Raw genomic sequence first — 23,803 nt, forward strand, 5'->3', positions numbered from 1 at the left:
CATATAGCCGAACAGAGAAAAGGAAACTGATAGGCAGGAAAGACAAAAGCAGGGTCTACATAAGTGCAAATTAGAACTGTCGACCGAAAATTAAGAGGGAGGGGCCTATGGACTTACTATCCCAAAAGAAAATAATTAATCAGGTAAGCATATATTTTGATTTCTTTCGTATGATTATGAGAGTCCATACAGTATCCTTAACATGTGGGATTAATACCCAAGGTAAAAGTCCATGGTAAGGAAAGGGTGGAACAAAATAACATAATTTATGCTTACCTGATAAATTCCTTTCTTCTGTTGTGTGATCAGTCCACGGGTCATCATTACTTCTGGGATATAACTCCTCCCCAACAGGAAATGCAAGAGGATTCACCCAGCAGAGCTGCATATAGCTCCTCCCCTCTACGTCAGTCCCAGTCATTCGACCAAGAATCAACGAGAAAGGAGTAACCAAGGGTGAAGTGGTGACTGGAGTATAATTTAAAAGATATTTACCTGCCTTAAAACAGGGCGGGCCGTGGACTGATCACACAACAGAAGAAAGGAATTTATCAGGTAAGCATAAATTATGTTTTCTTCTGTTATGTGTGATCAGTCCACGGGTCATCATTACTTCTGGGATACCAATACCAAAGCAAAAGTACACGGATGACGGGAGGGATAGGCAGGCTCATTATATAGAAGGAACCACTGCCTGAAGAACCTTTCTCCCAAAAATAGCCTCCGAAGAAGCAAAAGTGTCAAATTTGTAAAATTTGGAAAAAGTATGAAGCGAAGACCAAGTTGCAGCCTTGCAAATCTGTTCAACAGAGGCCTCATTCTTAAAGGCCCAAGTGGAAGCCACAGCTCTAGTGGAGTGAGCTGTAATTCTTTCAGGAGGCTGCTGACCAGCAGTCTCATAGGCTAAACGTATTATGCTACGAAGCCAAAAAGAGAGAGAGATAGCAGAAGCTTTTTGACCTCTCCTCTGTCCAGAATAAACGACAAACAGGGAAGAAGTTTGGCGAAAATCTTTAGTTGCCTGCAAGTAGAACTTGAGGGCACGAACTACATCCAGATTGTGTAGAAGACGTTCCTTCTTTGAAGAAGGATTTGGACACAAGGATGGAACAACAATCTCTGATTGATATTCCTGTTAGTGACCACCTTAGGTAAGAACCCAGGTTTAGTACGCAGAACTACCTTGTCTGAGTGAAAAATCAGATAAGGAGAATCACAATGTAAGGCTGATAACTCAGAGACTCTTCGAGCCGAGGAAATAGCCATTAAAAACAGAACTTTCCAAGATAACAATTTTATATCAATGGAATGAAGGGGTTCAAAAGGAACACCCTGTAAAACGTTAAGAACTAAGTTTAAACTCCATGGCGGAGCAACAGCTTTAAACACAGGCTTGATCCTAGCTAAAGCCTGACAAAAAGCCTGGACGTCTGGATTTTCTGACAGACGCCTGTGTAACAAGATGGACAGAGCTGAAATCTGTCCCTTTAATGAACTAGCTGATAAACCCTTTTCTAACCCTTCTTGTAGAAAAGACAATATCCTAGAGATCCTAACCTTACTCCAGGAGTAATGTTTGGATTCGCACCAGTATAGGTATTTACGCCATATTTTATGGTAAATCTTTCTGGTAACAGGCTTCCTAGCCTGTATCAGGGTATCAATAACCGACTCAGAAAAACCACGTTTTGATAAAATCAAACGTTCAATTTCCAAGCAGTCAGCTTCAGAGAAGTTAGATTTTGATGTTTGAATGGACCCTGTATCAGAAGGTCCTGTCTTAGAGGTAGAGACCAAGGCGGACAGGATGACATGTCCACTAGATCTGCATACCAAGTCCTGCGTGGCCATGCAGGCGCTATTAGAATCACTGATGCTCTCTCCTGTTTGATTTTGGCAATCAATCGAGGAAGCAGCGGAAAGGGTGGAAACACATAAGCCATCCCGAAGTTCCAAGGTGCTGTCAAAGCATCTATCAGAACCGCTCCCGGATCCCTGGATCTGGACCCGTAGCGAGGAAGTTTGGCGTTCTGGCGAGACGCCATGAGATCTATCTCTGGTTTGCCCCAACGTCGAAATATTTGGGCAAAGACCTCCGGATGAAGTTCCCACTCCCCCGGATGAAAAGTCTGGCGACTCAAGAAATCCGCCTCCCAGTTCTCCACTCCCGGGATGTGGATTGCTGACAGGTGGCAAGAGTGAGACTCTGCCCAGCGAATTATCTTTGATACTTCCACCATTGCTAGGGAGCTTCTTGTCCCTCCCTGATGGTTGATGTAAGCTACAGTCGTGATGTTGTCCGACTGAAACCTGATGAACCCCCGAGTTGTTAATTGGGGCCAAGCTAGAAGGGCATTGAGAACTGCTCTCAATTCCAGAATGTTTATTGGAAGGAGACTCTCCTCCTGATTCCATAGTCCCTGAGCCTTCAGAGAATTCCAGACAGCGCCCCAACCTAGTAGGCTGGCGTCTGTTGTTACAATTGTCCAGTCTGGCCTGCTGAATGGCATCCCCCTGGACAGGTGTGGCCGATGAAGCCACCATAGAAGAGAATTTCTGGTCTCTTGATTCAGATTCAGAGTAGGGGACAAATCTGAGTAATCCCCATTCCACTGACTTAGCATGCCTAATTGCAGAGGTCTGAGGTGTAGGCGTGCAAAAGGTACTATGTCCATTGCCGCTACCATTAAGCCGATCACCTCCATGCATTGAGCTACTGACGGGTGTTGAATGGAATGAAGGACACGGCATGCATTTTGAAGCTTTGTTAACCTGTCCTCTGTCAGGTAAATCTTCATTTCTACAGAATCTATAAGAGTCCCCAAGAATGGAACTCTTGTGAGAGGAAAAAGAGAACTCTTCTTTTCGTTTACTTTCCATCCATGCGACCTTAGAAATGCCAGAACTAACTCTGTATGAGACTTGGCAGTTTGAAAGCTTGAAGCTTGTATTAGAATGTCGTCTAGGTATGGAGCTACCGAAATCCCTCGCGGTCTTAGTACCGCCAGAAGGGCACCCAGAACCTTTGTGAAGATTCTTGGAGCCGTAGCCAATCCGAATGGAAGAGCTACAAACTGGTAGTGCCTGTCTAAGAAGGCAAACCTTAGATACCGGTGATGATCTTTGTGGATCGGTATGTGAAGGTAAGCATCCTTTAAATCCACTGTGGTCATGTACTGACCCTCTTGGATCATGGGTAAGATTGTCCGAATAGTTTCCATTTTGAACGATGGAACTCTTAGGAATTTGTTTAGAATCTTTAAATCTAAGATTGGCCTGAAAGTTCCCTCTTTTTTGGGAACCACAAACAGGTTTGAGTAGAACCCTTGTCCTTGTTCCGACCGCGGAACCGGATGGATCACTCCCATTATTAACAGATCTTGTACGCAGCGTAGAAACGCTTCTTTCTTTATCTGGTTTGTTGACAACCTTGACAGATGAAATCTCCCTCTTGGGGGAGATAATTTGAAGTCTAGAAGGTATCCCTGAGATATGATCTCTAGTGCCCAGGGATCCTGAACATCTCTTGCCCAGGCCTGGGCGAAGAGAGAGAGTCTGCCCCCCACTAGATCCGGTCCCGGATCGGGGGCTCTCGGTTCATGCTGTCTTTGGGGCAGCAGCAGGTTTCCTGGCCTGCTTGCTCTTGTTCCAGGACTGGTTAGGCTTCCAGCCTTGCCTGTAACGAGCAACAGCTCCTTCCTGTTTTGGTGCAGTGGAGGTTGATGCTGCTCCTGTTTTGAAGTTCCGAAAGGGACGAAAATTAGACTGTCTAGCCTTAGCTTTGGCTTTGTCTTGAGGTAGGGCGTGGCCCTTACCTCCTGTAATGTCAGCGATAATCTCTTTCAAACCGGGCCCAAATAAAGACTGCCCCTTGAAAGGTATATTAAGTAATTTGGACTTAGAAGTAACATCAGCTGACCAGGATTTTAGCCACAGCGCCCTACGTGCCTGTATGGCGAATCCTGAGTTCTTAGCCGTAAGTTTGGTTAAATGTACTACGGCCTCCGAAATGAAGGAATTAGCTAGTTTAAGGACTCTAAGCCTGTCCGTAATGTCGTCTAGCGTAGATGAACTAAGGTTCTCTTCAAGCGACTCAATCCAAAATGCTGACGCAGCCGTAATCGGCGCGATACATGCAAGGGGTTGTAAAATAAAACCTTGTTGAACAAACATTTTCTTAAGGTAACCCTCTAATTTTTTATCCATTGGATCTGAGAAAGCACAGCTATCCTCCACCGGGATAGTGGTACGCTTAGCTAAAGTAGAAACTGCTCCCTCCACCTTGGGGACCGTTTGCCATAAGTCCCGAGTGGTGGCGTCTATTGGAAACATCTTTCTAAATATTGGAGGGGGTGAGAACGGCACACCGGGTCGATCCCACTCCTTAGTAACAATTTCAGTTAGTCTCTTAGGTATAGGAAAAACGTCAGTACTCGCCGGTACCGCAAAGTATTTATCCAACCTACACAGTTTCTCTGGTATTGCAACGGTGTTACAATCGTTGAGAGCTGCTAAGACCTCCCCTAGTAATACACGGAGGTTCTCCAATTTAAATTTAAAATTTGAAATATCTGAGTCCAATCTGTTTGGATCAGAACCGTCACCCACAGAATGAAGCTCTCCGTCCTCATGCTCTGCGAGCTGTGACGCAGTATCAGACATGGCCCTAGCATTGTCAGCGCACTCTGTTCTCACCCCAGAGTGATCACGCTTGCCTCTTAGTTCTGGTAATTTAGACAAAACTTCAGTCATAACAGTAGCCATATCTTGTAATGTTATCTGTAATGGCCGCCCAGATGTACTAGGCGCCAAAATATCACGCACCTCCCGGGCGGGAGATGCAGGTACTGCCGCGTGAGGCGAGTTAGTCGGCATAACTCTCCCCTCGCTGTTTGGTGAAATTTGTTCACATTGTACAGATTGACTTTTATTTAAAGTAGCATCAATACAGTTAGTACATAAATTTCTATTGGGCTCCACCTTGGCATTGGAACAAATGACACAGATATCTTCCTCTGAGTCAGACATGTTTAACACACTAGCAAAAAACTTACAACTTGGTTATAATCTTTTTTTAGCAAAAAAACGTACTGTGCCTCAAAGAGGTACTAACGATTAAATGACAGTTGAAATAATGAACTGAAAAACAGTTATAGCATCAAACTTTAAAACAACAAAACTTTTAGCAAAGGTTTGTTCCCATTAGTAAAATAATAATAATTAAATTTGACATAAAAAATACAAAGCAACGTTTTTATTCACAGTCACTATAAGAATTCTCACAGCTCTGCTGAGAGAATTTACCTCCCTTCAAAGAAGTTTGAAGACCCCTGAGATCTATCAGAGATGAACCGGATCATGCAGGAAATATAAAAGTAACTGACTGGTATTTTTTGATGCGTAGCAAAGAGCGCCAAAAACGGCCCCTCCCTCTCCCACACAGCAGTGAAGAGAAACGAAACTGTCACAATTAAAGCAAAAAAACTGCCAAGTGGAAAATAATGCCCAAATATTTATTCACACAGTACCTCAGCAATGTAAACGATTCTACATTCCAGCAAAAACGTTTAACATGATAAATAGTTATTAAAAAGGATTAGTGACCTTTAACAGAGTAGTTCCGGTGAAATACCATCCCCAGAATACTGAAGTGTATACATACATGTCATTTTAACGGTATGGCAGGATTTTCTCATCAATTCCATTCAGAAAATAAAAACTGCTACATACCTCAATGCAGATTCATCTGCCCGCTGTCCCCTGATCTGAAGCCTTTACCTCCCTCAGATGGCCGAGAACAGCAATATGATCTTAACTACTCCGGTTAAAATCATAGTAAAAAAACTCTGACAGATTCTTCCTCAAACTCTGCCAGAGAAGTAATAACACGCTCCGGTGCTATTTTAAAATAACAAACTTTTGATTGAAGTCATAAAAACTAAGTATAATCACCATAGTCCTCTCACACATCCTATCTAGTCGTTGGGTGCAAGAGAATGACTGGGACTGACGTAGAGGGGAGGAGCTATATGCAGCTCTGCTGGGTGAATCCTCTTGCATTTCCTGTTGGGGAGGAGTTATATCCCAGAAGTAATGATGACCCGTGGACTGATCACACATAACAGAAGAAAAGGCAGTTCCTATTTTGTGGACACTGCAGCATGAAGGACTTTCCTGCCAAAAGCCGCTTCTGAGGAAGCAAAAACATCAAAACCGAAAATTTGGAGAATGCATGCAGAGAAGACCATGCTCCAGGAATGCATCAATTTTTAAAGCCCATCTATTACACAGATTTTCCTGCCACCAAGTAGGCTTTGTGAATTACCTGTTTGACCTTAGAAGCTAAGGCTACGAACGGAGCCTGGCCACGCGGGTTGATGGCCGCTTAATCTTCGGCTCTTACACCTCACACCCGACTTTTAGCGCTTTATGGGGCCAAATACCTAGCACCGTTCTAGTAATAACCTGAAATACATCGCTGGAGTTCTGAGGGACATCGGTGAATTGACAGATGCCGATTTCACCTTTTTATAAGTGAGTCCAGTGCATAAGGCCACGGCTACGCAGTGCAACTGCCCGATCCATTTGAGTGACAATGGAGCAAAGGATGCAACAGATATTTCCCACTATACCGCCAACGATCAAAAGTGAGTAGATAAAGGGGTCAGTTAAGCAAGCGGCTCAGAGGGCAGAAACATCTCAGCTGCCTGATAAGAGACATAGCAAAGTAATAAGTGGGCCGTGACAGGCCTTGGAGAAACACCACGACCGTTCCCTTACGGACATGCTCGCAACACGAGGGATACGTGACAAGCCTGCTCAATACCCAACTGCCCTTTGGTAATAGCAACAGTAGATTTATGTAACACCTATGTACTATTAAGGCCGCAACAAGGTTATACCAAAAACAAAGGAGGAATAAAGAAAAAAACGAAAATAGAAAAAAAGGGGAATACTATAAACTTAGAATAAGCTCAATACTCCCTTTAATTAAAAGGACAGTCAAGTCCAAAAAAAAACGTTTATGATTCAGATAGGGCAAGTAATTTTAAACAACTTTCAAATTTACTTGTATCACCAATTTTGCTTTGTTCTCTTGGTATTCTTAGTTGAAAGCTAAATTTAGGAGGTTTCTTAGACCTTGAAGGCCGTCTCTAATCTAAATGCATTTTTCACCACTAGAGAGCATTAGTTCATGTATTTCATATAGATAACATTGAGCTCATGCACGTGAATTTACCATGGAGACAGCTCTGATTGGCTAAACTGCAAGTCTGTCAAAAGAACTGAAATAAGGGGGCAGTCTGCTGAGGCTTAGATACAAGGTAATTACAGAGGTAAAACGTGTATAATTATAACTGTGTTGGTTATGCAAAACTGGGGAATTGGTAATTAAGGGATTATCTATCTTTTTAAACAACAAAAATTCTGGTGTTGACTGTCCCTTTAATTGAAGACACAAACTGCTATCACTATACTCTAACAGCGTTCTCCCTATAATGACCCAATAACATTAGGATCAGCACTTATTGAGCTCTATAACAACTGCAAGTGGTGTCACGACATTCCACACAGCAAATCTAAGGGACTAAAAACCACAAGGAACCGCCCACAATATAAGGTACAAGCCCAGACATGGCACTTGCTTATCGCTAGCTATACATGTCCAACAGAAAGAAACACTAAAATGGACAAAACAACTAAACATACCAATATAACCAGTAATGTAAAAGCAGCACAATCTGCTGGAGATACCATAGAACCCTCCTATCACCTCAGACTCATACAACAACTGCCCAGGTCCACAGTCCAGACATACAGCATCAAACAAACCTGACCAGAGAGGATTTAAAAAACATATCCTCTAAGAGGAAATTAATATCCAGCTCTCAGAAATGCACACACTTTTTGGGGACTTAAAAAAGGATCTCCATCAAGTTAACCAAAAGGTTCAACCACAAAAAAAACAAAAACAGGATTCACTTCAGAATAAGGTGAGAGAGAACACACAGTATATACAAGATCATGAAGAGCATATAGTCCTAGAGTCTAGGATTGAGGATCTGGATAACAGAGGATGTAGGGATAACCTACGGATTAGAGGTGTCCCAGAGTCCATTACAAACACCTGACTGGACGCCTATCTCCAGGATTTAATTTGAACGCTAAAAGGCACCCCAAGCTCAGCAACTATACCGATAGAGAGGGCGCATAGGGCCCTCAGGCCTAAACCTTCCCCTAAAGTTCCACCCAGAGACATTCTCCAGTTACTAAGTTATAAGGGCAAGGAAGAAATATCTCAAAAAGCAATAGTCATCAAGAATGTGACACATGCTGGATTTCCCATACAAATTTTCTCCAATTTAAGCCAAACCACACTACAAAAAAGAAGGGACCTTAAATATGTCAATACGGTCCTCCAGGCACATAACATCTACTATAAATGGGGATTCCCAGTCTGCATCATCGCCACCAAAAATAGCATACAGTCTATCTTTCAGACACCAGAGGACCTTCCGGGGTTCTGCATGGCACTGGAGATTAACATTCAACCTCCTGAACCCGCCCAAGACCCATCTTCTAGATCAAGCTCTGCTAAAAGATCAAGATACCGGCATCACTCTCATTACTTGATGAACTCTTAGCTCACGACCAAGACACAGACCCTAGATGAGCTGCCAGTCATCTGATAAGTATTAATGTTGTTTTAATGTTGATAAGGTGAAAGATAGGATATAAAAAATTAAAGTTACAGTTGTTACTTGAGTATTGTTCAATGAATGTTATATATCTCAAATTGTAACCATTAGATGATTGCCATAAGCTCACAATCTGCACCACCCCTAGGGGGATAGGCCCCCTATCTTTCTCTGCCCTGGTACCCAAGACTAACCCATCTGCTTCAGAAAGTTACAGCAGTAACAATATTTTAGCATGATATGACACCATGTTATATTTGCAATTCCTCTTAAATAAATTAGGTACACTGGCTCTTACACATTAACCAATATCTTTTTAACCAAGTCGGGTGTTTGGATACTGACCCCACATCTATCTGCCTTTCTTTGACACAACCAGTCTTGGTTATGCTATTCTTCAACCTTATACTTTCCATTGACTCACCAATTCTATTCCCCCCATTTCACTAGAGAGGGTAAGCAAAAAGACTAACCAGAGAAAAGGTATTGCTTCTCCTAAATACACTACATGCACAGCTACTCTCTAACAACTGATTGACACTAGCCGATGCCTTCTGCCCATCTTAACATTTTTCCTGTTCTTCTCCAAGCCCCTTGAGCCCCCCTCCTCTTGCAATCCCTTTCTTCCTCTCCTATCCAAACCCCTTTTTTTTCCTCTCTCCCCTATAACCTCCACCCTAAAAAATTCAGACACATAGCGCTAATTATTTAGCCATTCTGACCATAAACGCCAAAGGACTAAACACATCAGAGAAGCGATCATATGTAATTTGCAAAATCATAAGATTGCATTGTGATAGTCTATCTTCAAAAAACACATTTAAGAGGTAAAGAACCTAGATGGCATAACCCTAAATTCCCAAGTTCCTTTTTTGCTTCAGGTCCAACAAAACAAAAACAAAAATCGGAAGAAAAAAAATTCTTGTTAACAGATGCTTACCTGATAAATGTATTTATTTCTTGACACGATGAGTCCACGTATCATCTAATTACTATTGGGATATTCACCTCCTGGCCAGCAGGAGGTGGCAAAGAGCACCACAGCAAAGCTGTTAAATATCACCTCCCTTCTATCCAACCCCAGTCATTCGACTGAAGTAAAGGAGAGAAATGAAGCAACAAGGTGCAGAGGTTCCTGAGGTTTATAAAATAACAAAAAATATCCTGTCATCAAAAACAGGGCAGGCCGTGGACTCATCGTGTCAAGAAAGAAATTTATCAGGTAAGCATAAATTTCATTTTCTTTCTAATGACATGAGTCCACGGATTATCTAATTACTATTGGGAATCAATACCCAAGCTAGAGGACACAGATGATAAGGGAGGGACAAGACAGGGAACCTAAACAGAAGGCACCACTGCTTGAAGAACCTTTCTCCCAAAGAAAGCCTCAGCCGAGGCAAAAGTATCAAACTTATAGAATTTTGAAAAAGTATGTAGAGAGGACCAAGTTGCAGCCTTGCAAATCTGTTCTACAGAAGCTTCATTTTTGAATGCCCAGGAAGAGGAAACGGCCCTCGTAGAATGAACCGTAACCTTCTATGGAGGCTGCTGTCCAGCAGTTTCATAGGCTAAGCAAATTATACTCTTCAGCCACAAAGAAAGAGAATTAGCCGTAGCTTTCTGCCCCTTACGTTTCCCAGAGAAAACTACAGAGCAGAAGACTGACAAAAATCCTTAGTCGCCTGTAAAAAGAATTTCAGAGCACGAACCACGTCTACATTGTGCAGAAGACGTTCCTTATGAGAAGAAGGAACAACAATCTCCGGATTATTGTTCCGATCTGAAACTACTGTAGGAAGAAAAACCAATTTAGTACGTAAAACAACCTTATCCGAGTGAAAGATAAGATAGGGAGACTCATGCTGTAAAGCCGAGAGTTCAGAGACTCTACGAGCAGAAGAAATAGCAACAAGAAACAAAACTTTCCCAAGATAGCAACTTAATAGCTAAGGAATGTATAGGTTCAAAAGGAGCCTGCTGAAGAACCTTAAGAACAAGATTAAGACTCCAGGGAGGAGTAACAGGTTTGAACACAGGCCTGAATCTGACCAAGGCCTGACAGAACGATTGAACATCTGGTACCTCTGCCAGACGTTTATGTAACAAAATAGATAAGTCAGAAATTTGACTTTTAAAGGAGCTTGCCGATAATCCCTTCTCCAAACCAACTTGGAGAAAAGATAAAATCCTAGGAATCCGAACTCTACTCCAAGAGTAGCCTTTGGAATCGCACCAATACAGATATTTACGCCAAATCTTATGGTAAATTTTCCTGGTAACAGGCTTGCGAGCCTGAATCATAGTCTCAATGACCTGATCTGAATAACCACGCTTAGATAAAATTAAGCGTTCAATCTCCAAGCATCCAGCTTCAGAGAAAATTAGATTTGGATGAAGGAAGGGCCCTTGAAGTAGAAGGTCCTTTCTTAGAGGAAGTTTCCAAGGAGGGAGAGATGACATCTCCACTAGGTCTGCATACCAAATCCTGCGAGGCCACACTGGAGCAATGAGAATCACCAACGCCCTCTCTTGCTTGATCCGAGCAATGACCCGAGGAAGGAGAGCGAATGGAGGAAATAGGTATGCAAGATTGAAATTGCAAGGAACTGCCAGAACATCTATCAGAACCGCCTGGGAAACCTGAGCAGTTTCTTGTTTAGATGAGAAGCCATCAGATCTATTTCTGGAAGACCCCACATCTGTACAATCTGACAAAATACATCTGACCACTCCCCCGGATGTAAGGTCTGACGGCTGAGATAATCCGCTTCCCAATTGTCTACACCTGGGATATGCACCGCAGAAATTAGACAAGAGCTGGATTCTGCCCAAGAAAGTATCCAAGATACTTTTTTCATAGCTAGGGGACTGCGAGTCCCACCCTGATGATTGACATATGCCACAGTTGTGATATTGTCCGTCTGAAAACAAATGAATGGTTCTCTCTTTAACAGAGGCCAAACCTGAAGAGCCCTGAAAATAGCACAGAGTTCTAAAATATTGATTGGTAACCTCGCCTCTTGAGGTTTCCAAACCCCTTGTGCTGTCAGAGATCCCAGACAGCTCCCCAACCTGAAAGACTTGCATCTGTTGTGATCACAGTCCAGGTAGGATGAACAAAAGAAGCCCCTTGAACTATACGATAATGGTCTAACCACCAAGTCAGAGAGAGTTGAATGTTGGGATTTAAGTATATCAATTGTGATAGAGTATAATCACTGCTCCATTGATTCAGTACCAACATATCGTCCAAATAAGCAAACACAGCAATACCCTGTTCTCTGATTACAGATAGAAGGGCACCGAGAACATTCGAAAAGATTCTTGGAGCTGTTGAGAGGCCAAACGGAAGAGCGACAAATTGGTAATGCTTGTCTAGAAAAGAGAATCTCAGAAACCAATAGTGGTCTGGATGAATCGGAATGTGAAGATATACATCCTGTAAGTCTATCTTGGACATATAATGACCTTTCTGAACAAAAGGCAAAATAGTCCTTATAGTCACTATCTTGAAAGTGGGGACTCTTACAAAACAATTAAAAAAACTTAAGATCCAGAACTGGCCTGAATGAATTTTCTTTCTTTGGGACAATGAATAGATTTGAATAAAAACCCAGACCCTGTTCCTGAAACATTTTGTAATGCCCATGAGGAGGCAACAGCCCTTGGAATGAGCCATAAATCTCTCGGGAGGCTGCTGTCCAGCAGACTCATAAGAAAACCACAAAGAAGAAGACTGGCAAAAGTCCTTAGACGCCTGTAAATAAAACTTTAAAGCACTGACCATGTCCAAATTGTGCAGAAGTCATTCCTTTTGAGAAGAAGGATTAAGACACAAGGAAGGAAAAACAATCTCCTGATAATCTCAGGAAAAAATCCTAAAAACTACCTAGTCTGAATGGAAAATAAGGTAAGGTGACTCATACTGTAATACTGAGAGTTCTGACACTCTTCAAGCAGAAGAAATAGCTGCAAGAAATAAAACTTTCCAAGATAGTAACTTAATATCTAAGAAATGCATAGGCTCAAACAGAACCTGAAAAACTTTGAGAACTAAATTAAGACTCCATGGAGGAGTAACTGGTTTGAACACAGGCCTGATGCTAACCAAGGCCTGACAAAATGATGAACATCTGGGAAATCTGCCAGACGTTCGCATAACAAAATAGATAAGGCCGAGATCTGACCCTTCAGAGAACTCGTCGAGAAGCCCTTCTCCAAACCCTTGTGGAGAAAAAACTAAATTCTAGGAATCCTAACCCTACTCCATGAGTAGCCCTCGGATTCAAACCAATAAAAGGTATTTACGCCAAACCTTATGTTAAATCCTTCTAGTCACAGGCTTACAAGCCTGAATCATGGTCTTTATGACCGAATCAGAAAAAAAAAACCTTGCTTGGATAAAATTAAGCATTCAATCTCCAAGCAGTCAGCTCCAGAGAAACTAGATTTGGATGAAGGAAGGATCCCTGAATCAAAAGGTGCTTCCTCAACCGAAGTCTCCAAGGCGGTAGAGATACCATCTCCACCAGATCCGCATACCAAATCCTGCGAGACCAAGCCAGAGCTATGAAAATCACCGAAGCCCGCTCCTGTTTGATTCCAGCAATTACCCGAGGAAGAAGAACAAACAAAGGAAGTAGGTATGCTAAACTGAAAATCCAAGGGACCGCCAGAGCATCTATCAGTTCTGCTTTGGGGTCCATGGACCTCGACCCGTATCTGGGAAACTTGGCATTTTGACGGGACGCCATGAGATCCAATTCTGGTTGACCCCACTGGAGAACTATGTTTGAGAACACTTCCGGATGGAGTTCCCACTCCCCTGGATAAAAAGTCTGCCTGCTCAGGAAATCCGCTTCCCAATTGTCCACCCCTGGGTTGTGGATCGCCGATAGGTAACAGGAGTTGACTTCTGCCCACGAGATTATTTTGGCTACCTCTGTCATCGCTAAGGAACTCCTCGTTCCTCCCTGATGATTGATGTAAGCCTGAAGTTAAGTTGTCCGACTGGAACCTAATAAACTGGACCGTGACAAACTGAGTCCAGGCCAGAAGAGCATTGTAGATCTCTCTCAGCTCCAGAATGTTTATAGAAACAAAAGACTCCGACTGAGTTCAAACTCCCAGAGTCTTCAGGGAGCCCCAGACTGCTCCCCACCCCAGAAAGCTGGTGTCTCTTGTCACAATCACCCAAGATTGTCTGCGAAAGCAGATCCCCTGGGAGAGATGATCCAGAGACAACCACCATTGAAGGGAGTTCCTTGTCTCCTGTTCCAGAATTATTTGAGGAGACAAGTCTGCATAATCCCCGTTCCATTGCTTAAGCATGTTTAGCTGCAGAGGTCTGATATGGAACCGAGCAAACGGAACGATGTCCAATGCAGCCACCATCAGCCCGATTACCTCCATGCACTGAACCACTGAAGGCCGAGGAGTGGACTGAAGGACTATACAAGTATCGATAATTTTTTATTTTTTTAAAAAATAATTTTTATTGAGGTTATACATGAAGTACAGTGAACAAATTTCGTTACAAGAATCAGAAATATAAAAGAGAAAGAAGGCGAGAGAAACATATATACCTTACCATATTATACAGTCCTATCTGTTTTCTTCACATTCATGCATTATACTAATAAGAAAACCTCACATTTTCTGTATTTTCTCCAATGTAATATAATAACTGGATAAAACTGGTATAACTAGTATAACTAAATTTTAAACTTTAAACTGACAGTTAATTATGTGTGTCCAGGCAGAGACTAAGGTACACTTTTCAAATTTACCTTCTACCCATGAGATCACGGGAAGTATAACACCATGTCTGTGTGAAATCTTGCTTGCTATAAGGATGGCGTCTGGACTAGAATGTCGTCCAGATAGGGCGCCACTGCAATGCCCCGTAACCGAAGCACCGCCAACAGCGATCCCAGAACCTTTGTGAAAACTCTGAGAGCTGTGGCAAGACCGAAAGGAAAAGCCACGAACTGAAAGCGTTAGTCTAGAAAGGCAAACCTTAGAACTTGAGACGATTCTCGTGAATGGCACATGAAGATACGCGTCCTTTAAATCCACTGTTGTCATTAATTGACCCTCTTGGATCCAAGGAAGAAACTAATAGTTTTGATCTTGAAGGACGGTCCACTAAGAAATTTGTGTAGACTCTTGAGATCTAAAAAGTGGTCTGAAGGTTCCCTCCTTTTTTGGGAACCATAACCCGACTGGGATAAAAAACCTGTACCTGTATTGGAACTGGATCAATCACTCCCAGGTCTGAGAGTTCTCCTATGCAGTGCAAGAACGCCTCTCCTTTTGTCTGATCTACAGATAATCTTGAAAACAGAACACCTGCCTCTGGGAGGAAAGCTTTTGATCTCGAACCCAAGCCTGAGCGAAGACGGAAAGTCTGACTCTTACAAGATCTGATCTCGGATCGGGGGCATGTCCTTCATGCTGTCTTTGATTCAACAGCAGGCTATGATTTTTTTTTTTTAATCTTTAGATTATTTCCATCAAGCCAGGTCCCAACAGGGTCTTCTCCTTGTAAGGAATCACTAAAAGCTTAGACTTAGAGCATATATACGTAGAACAAGGCTCTAACCACAAGGCTCTGTGAGCTTGAACAGAGCAACCTACGCTCCCAGTTTGATAAGTTGAAGGGAAGAATTTGAAATAAATGAATTAGCCAATTTGAAAGCTTTTATCCTGTCCTGGATGTTATCCAGGAAAGTTTCTGACTTAGTAGCATCAGACAACGCATCAAACCAATCTGTCGTCGCACTAGTGACGGTAGTCAAGTACACACCTGGTTGCCATTGTAAGCCCTGGTGTACATCCCACTTGTAATCTTTGTCCATAGGACCTTAAAAAAAAAAAAAAAAACAACTATCATCTAAGGGTATAGTAGTTCACTTAGCTAAGCTGAAACTACTCTGTCCCCCTTAGGGAAAGTTTGTCCAGTCTCCTTAGGCGATGGGAAACAGTAAATATAGGGAATGCGTCCATCTTTATAATTCACTGGACGCACTAGTATAGATTACACCGGAAATGTCTTTACTGGACGTACTATGTTGGGGTCGCCCAGGATAGATAAAAACTCCTAAAGTAAGAATTCCATCTGAGTCTGAGAATTCTCTCTCAGATAATCCCAAAGTATCTTCCTCCTTCAGTAACATGGAGGAACCATTAGGAATAGCAACTACTGAAATAATTCCTCTAGAAATGTTTGCTACCTGGTGGGAAAAACTTATAATGCATCATAACTCAAAGTGGAGTGTAAAAGGAAGCGCAGGGCACTGCATGTGGGCCATAAAATTTTGTGGGATACTATAGGTGAAATTTGTGGCATAACTTGACCATTGTCAACAGACTCCTAAACAGCAATCACTTTAGAGGGAGTAGTTTCAGAATTTTTTTTTTTTAATAAAAATTTCACATAAAAAATGTTTTACCGTCTCTTTAATCTTAAAAGTAACTTTGTTGTGTGCTTTTGTTCCATCCTAAGTAACAAAGGATGAATTAACAAACAAACAGCTGAAATTCTTTAATAAAATTTATACATAAAAAATGTTACTGTCTCTTTAAATCTTAAAAGTAACTATTTTTGTGTGCTTTTGTTCCATCCAAAGCCACAACAGATGAATTAACAAAGAAATAGCTGAAATTCCTTTAATAAAATTAACAAGATAAAAAAAACGTTACTGTTTCTTTAAATTTTAAACTGCAACTTTTTATTTGTGTGTGCAGAAAAAAGTTAGAATAGCACGCAAGTATATCACCTACGTACACCTCAGATAAATCTTGCTGAGGTGATCCATCAGAACATCATGCTTAAATTCAACATAACATTTCCCAGGCAGAACCGGAGCGCAATCCGGACCCACCTAATGACAGCACTAAGTATTGTGCTAGAAAGGAAAAACCGCTCAATCATCCGATGAACGGAAGGAATGTAGCGAGTTCAGCCTCAGTCAGCTTCAACATAACTCCTCCCCTTGTGGGCGTGATAAGACAATCCCTGAATCTGCCGAGAGACAGAAAATTGTGCTCCAAAACAGCGCCAAACATAACCCCGCCCGTCGTGGGCGTTACCACACACCACACACCTCTCCGGGTCACCATTACTATCTTTAGAAATAGTACTCCGGGAGATCTGAACCCTACATTATAAGCCTGGGGGCAAAGTGCAATACCGCATATTAGGTAGTACACAAACCAAATCACAGTCCCTGAGCCCTCTTATAGTCAGCTCGGTCTAAGCAAATTAAACACATTAACAGTGTAATGTTAAGTTTACTGCGCGATTGTGTCTATACAAACCCCCAGAGAAACCACATTCTATTCTCCTTAGCCCCAGTGCCTGCTAAGAAAATGCTGTCACATGATCCTCCCTTTATATATATATATATATATGTATGAGTTTTATGTCCCAGAAAAGTGCTAAACTTCTTCTATCCTGAATCTTTACTTTTTTCAGACCCAGAATAAAAAAAAGTCAGCACTTACCTTTGTATTCTGCCCGACAGCAGGGCAGCTCAGCACGTTTAGGAGGTCCTCTCCCTCCCATAGCCCTGTGGAAAATCATAAAGCCTGAGTTAACTTTGCTTAGGCTGTTAGGAGAAGGGCAGCATCAATGTATAGGAGGCGCAGTGAGAATTATGTCCCACCAGTTCCTATTGCTCTAAAGCCACCAAAAGCTCTACTGAAGAGACTAATATGGACTATGGCTACACCCTATAATAAAGAAGCACACTCTGGCACTACTTTAAAAATAATAAACACTTGGGGGGGCGGAGCCAACTATCATAGGGACCAGACGTGTGTGTCAGGAGCTCCTAGCCCTTATTTGATATAATTGAGGATTATTGGCACCCAAAGCTATTTTCGATATATTAAAAAGGGTCCCTTTCATATACAGTAACTCCGGAGGCATTGGGAGCTCCTGGGTGGACGTTCTCAGCTCTATGTGAATTCCAGAAGTTTAGCCAAGATGGAGGCCCAGGATGACTGGTGGGTGGCTGGCTGTGACGCAGCTTCTACAAGATCATTTTGCCAGCTTAGTGCTAATACTGCACGAGTCTCGAGTAGATACAGTAGTGGGAGAGGACAAGCCTACACTGACAGCGGATTGGCATGTCGTTCCTTCTCTGACTTCTAACGATCCCACCATCTATCAGAGTATTTGCACTGTCTTACCGGATACCGGGATCTTGTGCGGTCACTTTGATCCCCTACAGCAAGGCGACTCTCATACCTTACACTGCAGAGACTGGCTAAGCTGCAATGTAGAAGTTAATGGCTGTCCTGCTACAAACCTGGTTTCAAGGTTTGCTATTGCTTCAGCATGTTCTATGAAGGATTAGCTCTTACCATCAAACCCGCCTGTGAGTACAGTGTTCGCGGCTTCTGTGGGTGGCAGCCAAGCTTGGGAAGTTACCCCTCTGCTTCGTGGTGCTGGCCTGGTTGTGACAGCGGTATATGCTTTTTGTCTTTAGCTGGTTCTGGAGATCAGTTGTTCCAGGGAGAGAGAGACTATCTCTGAGGTCTACGATGTCTCTGACCTATTTTGAAGCAGGCTAATTTGGACAATCAGAATGGAGCTATATCAGGTATCTCCACAACTGACTTTTATATAGAGGCTTGGATGATATATTATTACTTAGACTTTTATTCTCCTTTTGCTTTGGAGTTTAGCTTACTTTTGCCTACTACCTACACTATTGCCCACATAAACAGAAAGCTGGAGTGAGATAATGTAGACTGTATTATTTAGAATCCTCTTAGTCCTTTGCAGGCTTGCGGATATGGATTAACCCTAACTTCTTAGCATTTCACCAACAGTGGGAACACTCGCTTCAGTAATATATGGAGTTAATTTTCTATGAGTGGGTTAGTTAACAATCGTTACTTGTTTTTTTTATATAGCCAAATATTACTTTAAATTAGTAGGCTACAATAGTGACCCTTTAGTTTATTCAATTTGTATACTATACCATGTAAAAGGGGAACTTGAGGGATATATGGTTTAGATACTTAAATATCTGTTATTTTACAAGCTGTTTAGACCTATATTAGTTGAGCTATTTACATAACTACAAGCCACTCTGCATAATGGAGCATTAAATTTGTATTCCTTTATGTGAGATGCAATTGCCCTATTCTGCCACTGGAGGGTTTGTTTACAACTCATATACAACTAAATTATGCACTTTTACAGTTCACTCTACTTTATTACTTTGTCTCTTCCAAGATTCTCAATCCTGTAAAGTAATTCTATATGCAACTGAAAGTGGACTCTGCACAAAATATATTTATGCTTACCTATATTGTTGAGCTATAGATAAATACATGGTTGCCTTTCTTATAGTTATAAATGAGATTGTGGCTTTGGGTTCTTGATGTTCCTATTTTAAAGATGTAAGTTTGTCTGCTATAACATAATTTGTTGGATAGTTGACCTGATATAACATATACTCATTTTTATTGTTGGAGCTTTACTGCCAGATTTTACTATAGCAGTCCTGATATTTATTTAATTTGTTTGATAAGCATCCCTATTCATGTAAATCTTTATTGGTTAAAAATATGCTGTTGATATGATATCTCCTGCTACATTATATAGCTCTACTAGGTCAGCAGCCACATGTACTTCCCCATAACTATAGATAACCCTATAATGTGCTAGGGCAGTGATTTTTAACCTTTTTTGTGCTGTGGCACACTTTTTTACATTAAAAAATCCTGTGGCACACCACCATCCCAAAATTTAAAAAACAAATCACACATTGTAGCCTAATACAGCATATATATATACACATACACACAAACACACATATACTGTATGTATTGTGCTGTTATGCCATGCCTCCTACAAACTACCCCTGCACTGGGAGTAAAAAACAAGCGAAGTTTAAAAAAATATGTCACACTGTTGTCAGTCTGCCGTGGCACACCTGAGGATCTCTCATGGCACACTGGTTGAAAAACACTGTGCTAGGGACAAATAATAGTTTATGGTTAGGACCTATCTAATCTTTAATTTAATGGATTCAATTGCCGTTGGGTAAAGGGGCCCATGCCCAATTGCTGGATCACAGTATAATCTCCCTTTATTAGGGTGTTAGTATAGTTAGAGTTAGGTTCTTAACTAAAAATGGAATTGGCCTGACTTTATTTGTAACAGGACTGCAAATTTTTTATTTTAACAGTTAGAGCTTTATAGTACTTTAGTTAACAGCACATATATAACTTTTTTCTTATCCATAATTGGTAGTTACCTCAACAGCTTTCAACTGTTACACAATAACAAAATCATAGGAATTTATTTGGGACTATAGATTATGGGTAACTTTAGGTTGGCAGCTTCACAATTTGCTGGCATAGTGTAGTGTATAGCAAGACAAAGCAACTATTTTTGTTTAGATCAGGAGCCATATAGGGAACCTTGGTCGAATCTAACTACGCCATAGGACTGATCTCCGCCCCCCCCTTCCCCCTTCCACTCCCCCTTCCCTCCCCTTCTTCCTTTTTGGGGTGCCCTGACACTATGGAACGGTGTTAGGGGTCCCCTTGAGCGGTTTTCCTTGTAGAATACTGGAATTACCCTTCCCTTCTATGTTTTATTTGATACCATTTTCTAGGAAGCCCTGCTATGTTTAGGTCCACATTTGTTAGCCCCTCTGTACTGTGGGCTTTAGTTTGATGTTTATATTATATATCATTCTGGGCTAATACGATGTTAATTATCTCTTAGATATCCTTTTCTAGGAGGTTTTGATGTGTTAACATTTATATTTGACTTTTTTTTTTTCTTTTGCTATGGGCCTCAATTTGAGATTTGATATTTATGCTTTCTATCATACTGGGTTAATTTATGTTCTAAAGCAAGAAAAAATGTAAAATTGAGAGGTTAAGACTCCTTAGTATGTATTCCAATTGTTTTTGTGATGTTGCAGGAATATTTAACAATATGTATAATTTGTTTGTTGTACTCTATATTCATGCATTTTGACATATCATTCGTATGCTGTATTTTGTCTTTGACCTCAATAAAAATTATTTTAAAAAAAATAAAAAAATAAACACTTGATTGAAGAATCTTTTCTAACACCTCACTTTACCTCATCCTATCACTAACGTAGGCAAAGAGAATGACTGGAGTGGGAGGGGGGGAGGAGCTATTTAACAGCTCTGCTGTGGTGCTCTTTGCCTCCTCCTGCTGACCAGGAGGTGACTATCCTATAAGTAATGAAGATGATCCGTGGAGTCATCGTGTCTAAGAAGATAACTAAATGTTATGCCGCCAACATCTCGTCATAACAGACGCAACCTCGTGCAAGGAAACCTGGCGTCAACTAAGAAGCTGGAAATGACGAACTTGTGTCATCAAAGACGTACCTTCGCGCCAAAAAAAAGTTCTCGCGGCAAGAATGAAGCAATAAATAACAGCATTTTGCGACATCGGCAGCCTAATTTTGCCCGCAAAATTTAAAATAAAAAAATATAGCTGCAAGCAGCGATAGAGGTGGCCATGCGCATCGATATTGCAATGACATACAAGCAGCTAACTGACAATATAAAGTTTTATTGAAGTTTTTACAATTCTAACATTAGCAGTTGGAAAGAAAACACAGTTTTGAAATTTTTGCGCTTTTCAAGATGGCTGCCCCACCATATGACCAATACTTTCATCACGATCAGATGTAACTCTAGGTGACAATATATGTTTATACAGCAAATTTCACAGCTTTAACATAAGCGGTTGGAAAGAAAACACATTTTCGAAATTTTCGCATAAACCAATATGGCTGCCACAGTTTGTGACCAATTCCATCAACATGAACAACTGTGACTCTAGGTCACAATATAAGGTTATACAGCAAGTTTTACAGTTCTAACGTAAGCAGTTGCAGAGAAAATAGATTTTCAAAATATTCGCATAAAACAAAATGGCTGCCAGATCATATGATATACAGCCTCCATATTATGCACAATAATTCTCACCATAGATGTCAACAAACATGGCAAAAATAAAGCATTTTTGTAAAACGGTTTTTGTTTTATTATTAATTTAAAAATATCGTTAAGTGTTTTTTAACAAGTCAAAATGGCTGCCAAATCACATGACATATCAACTTCTCTTGAACAAATCTGAATGTTAGTCATAAGATAACTCTGTAAACAAAATTTCAAGTCTGTGCCATAAGCGGTTTCGGAGAAGAAGATTTTTGTAGTTTTTAAAAAACGTGCATACGAAACAAAATGGCCGCCAAGCTATGCATTGTATGGCTTTCAAATTGCACATACTAATGCTCACTATAGACCTCTACAATTTGCAGAAGTTTTATGAAAATTTGCAAATGTTTTATTTCACGAAGGCGACTGCGCAGTGCAAATATTTACGGCAATATTGCCTTTAAGGGTCATGTTTATGTGTACTCATGTGTCTGCTACACTGTAATATAGTTAAATAGTGTAAACAGAATGCATAAAATGCAAATGTACGCAATTAAACAGCGATAAAAAGGCGAATGGCTCATAGCAGCCATGTTAATTATGGAAAATTCACAGTTTGAACAAACTTAGTAGAGGACCTTGCAAGGAGCACATGTGCAAAATTGCGCTTCATTGCACTCAGCGGTTGCAGAGAAGATGTTTAAAAATTTTCGCACATTTCAAAATGGCAGCTAGATCATGTGACTAAATCACTTCTGTTGAACAAAATTTATTCTAGGTCAGTACAGCAGTACACCCAGCAAGTTTCACAGCTGTAACATAAGCGGTTCTGGAGAAGAATATTTTCAAGCGGTTGTCGAAATTTGTCGCAAAAAGCAATATGGCTGCTAGATCACATGACCTATAAGATTTATGTTGCACAGGATTATGCACAGCATAGATCTCTAGCATTGTGCCAAGTTTCATGAGTTTTTGAGTTATGCTGTTGTTTTTATAAGCAATTGAAAAAGTGGCGGAATAAAAATAAAAAAAAAATAATAATAATAATAAATATAGCTGCAAGCAGCAATAGAGGTGGCCAAGCGCATTGCCTATGCAATGGCATACAAGCAGCTAAGTCACAAAAATAGCTATAAAGCACGTTTTTGCAGTTCTAAGATAAACAGTTGGAAAGAAAACACATTTTTGAAATTATTGCGTTTTTAAAGATGGCTGCCACACTATATGACCAATACTTTCAGCATGAACAGATGTAGTAAATCTAGGTCACATAATATGGTTATACAGCAAACTTCAAAGCTTTAACATAAGCGGTTGCAAAGAAAACACATTTTCGAACTTTTTGCGCTATTCAAGATGGCGGCCATACCATGTGGCCAATACTTTCAACATGAACAGATGTAACTGTATGTCACAATATAAGGTTATACATAAAGTTTCACAGTTCTAACATAAGTGGTTGCAGAGAAAATAGATTTTCGAAATTTTCGCAAAAAACTAAATGGCTGCCAGAATATATGATATACAGTCTCCATATTATGCACAATAGTTATCACCATAGATGTCAATAAGCATAGCAAAAATAAAGCATTTTGGTAAAACAGTTTTTGTTTTATTATTAATTTAAAAAACATAATTTATGTAAGAACTTACCTGATAAATTCATTTCTTTCATATTAGCAAGAGTCCATGAGCTAGTCACGTATGGGATATACATTCCTACCAGGAGGGGCAAAGTTTCCCAAACCTCAAAATGCCTACAAATACACCCCTCACCACACCCACAATAACGAATAGCCAAGAAGTGGGGTGATAAGAAAAAAGTGTGAAAGCATATAAAATAAGGAATTGGAATAATTGTGCTTTATACAAAAAAATCATAACCACCACAAAAAAGGGCGGGCCTCATGGACTCTTGCTAATATGAAAGAAATGAATTTATCAGGTAAGTTCTTACATAAATTATGTTTTCTTTCATGTAATTAGCAAGAGTCCATGAGCTAGTGACGTATGGGATAATGACTACCCAAGATGTGGATCTTTCCACGCAAGAGTCACTAGAGAGGGAGGGATAAAATAAAGACAGCCAATTCCTGCTGAAAATAATCCACACCCAAAATAAAGTTTAATGAAAAACATAAACA

The 23,803-nt window shown here is 40.8% G+C and overlaps 1 protein-coding gene across 1 annotated transcript in view; it reads right to left on the bottom strand.

The window, feature by feature from the left end:
* ATXN2 (ataxin 2) overlaps positions 1 to 23,803 on the bottom strand; it is a gene marked incomplete in the record, with an annotated part of 1,324,939 nt that overhangs the window by 857,485 nt on the left and 443,651 nt on the right.

The sequence above is a fragment of the Bombina bombina genome, chromosome 2 (genome assembly GCF_027579735.1).
Source record: "Bombina bombina isolate aBomBom1 chromosome 2, aBomBom1.pri, whole genome shotgun sequence".
Taxonomy (NCBI): Eukaryota; Metazoa; Chordata; class Amphibia; order Anura; family Bombinatoridae; genus Bombina; species Bombina bombina.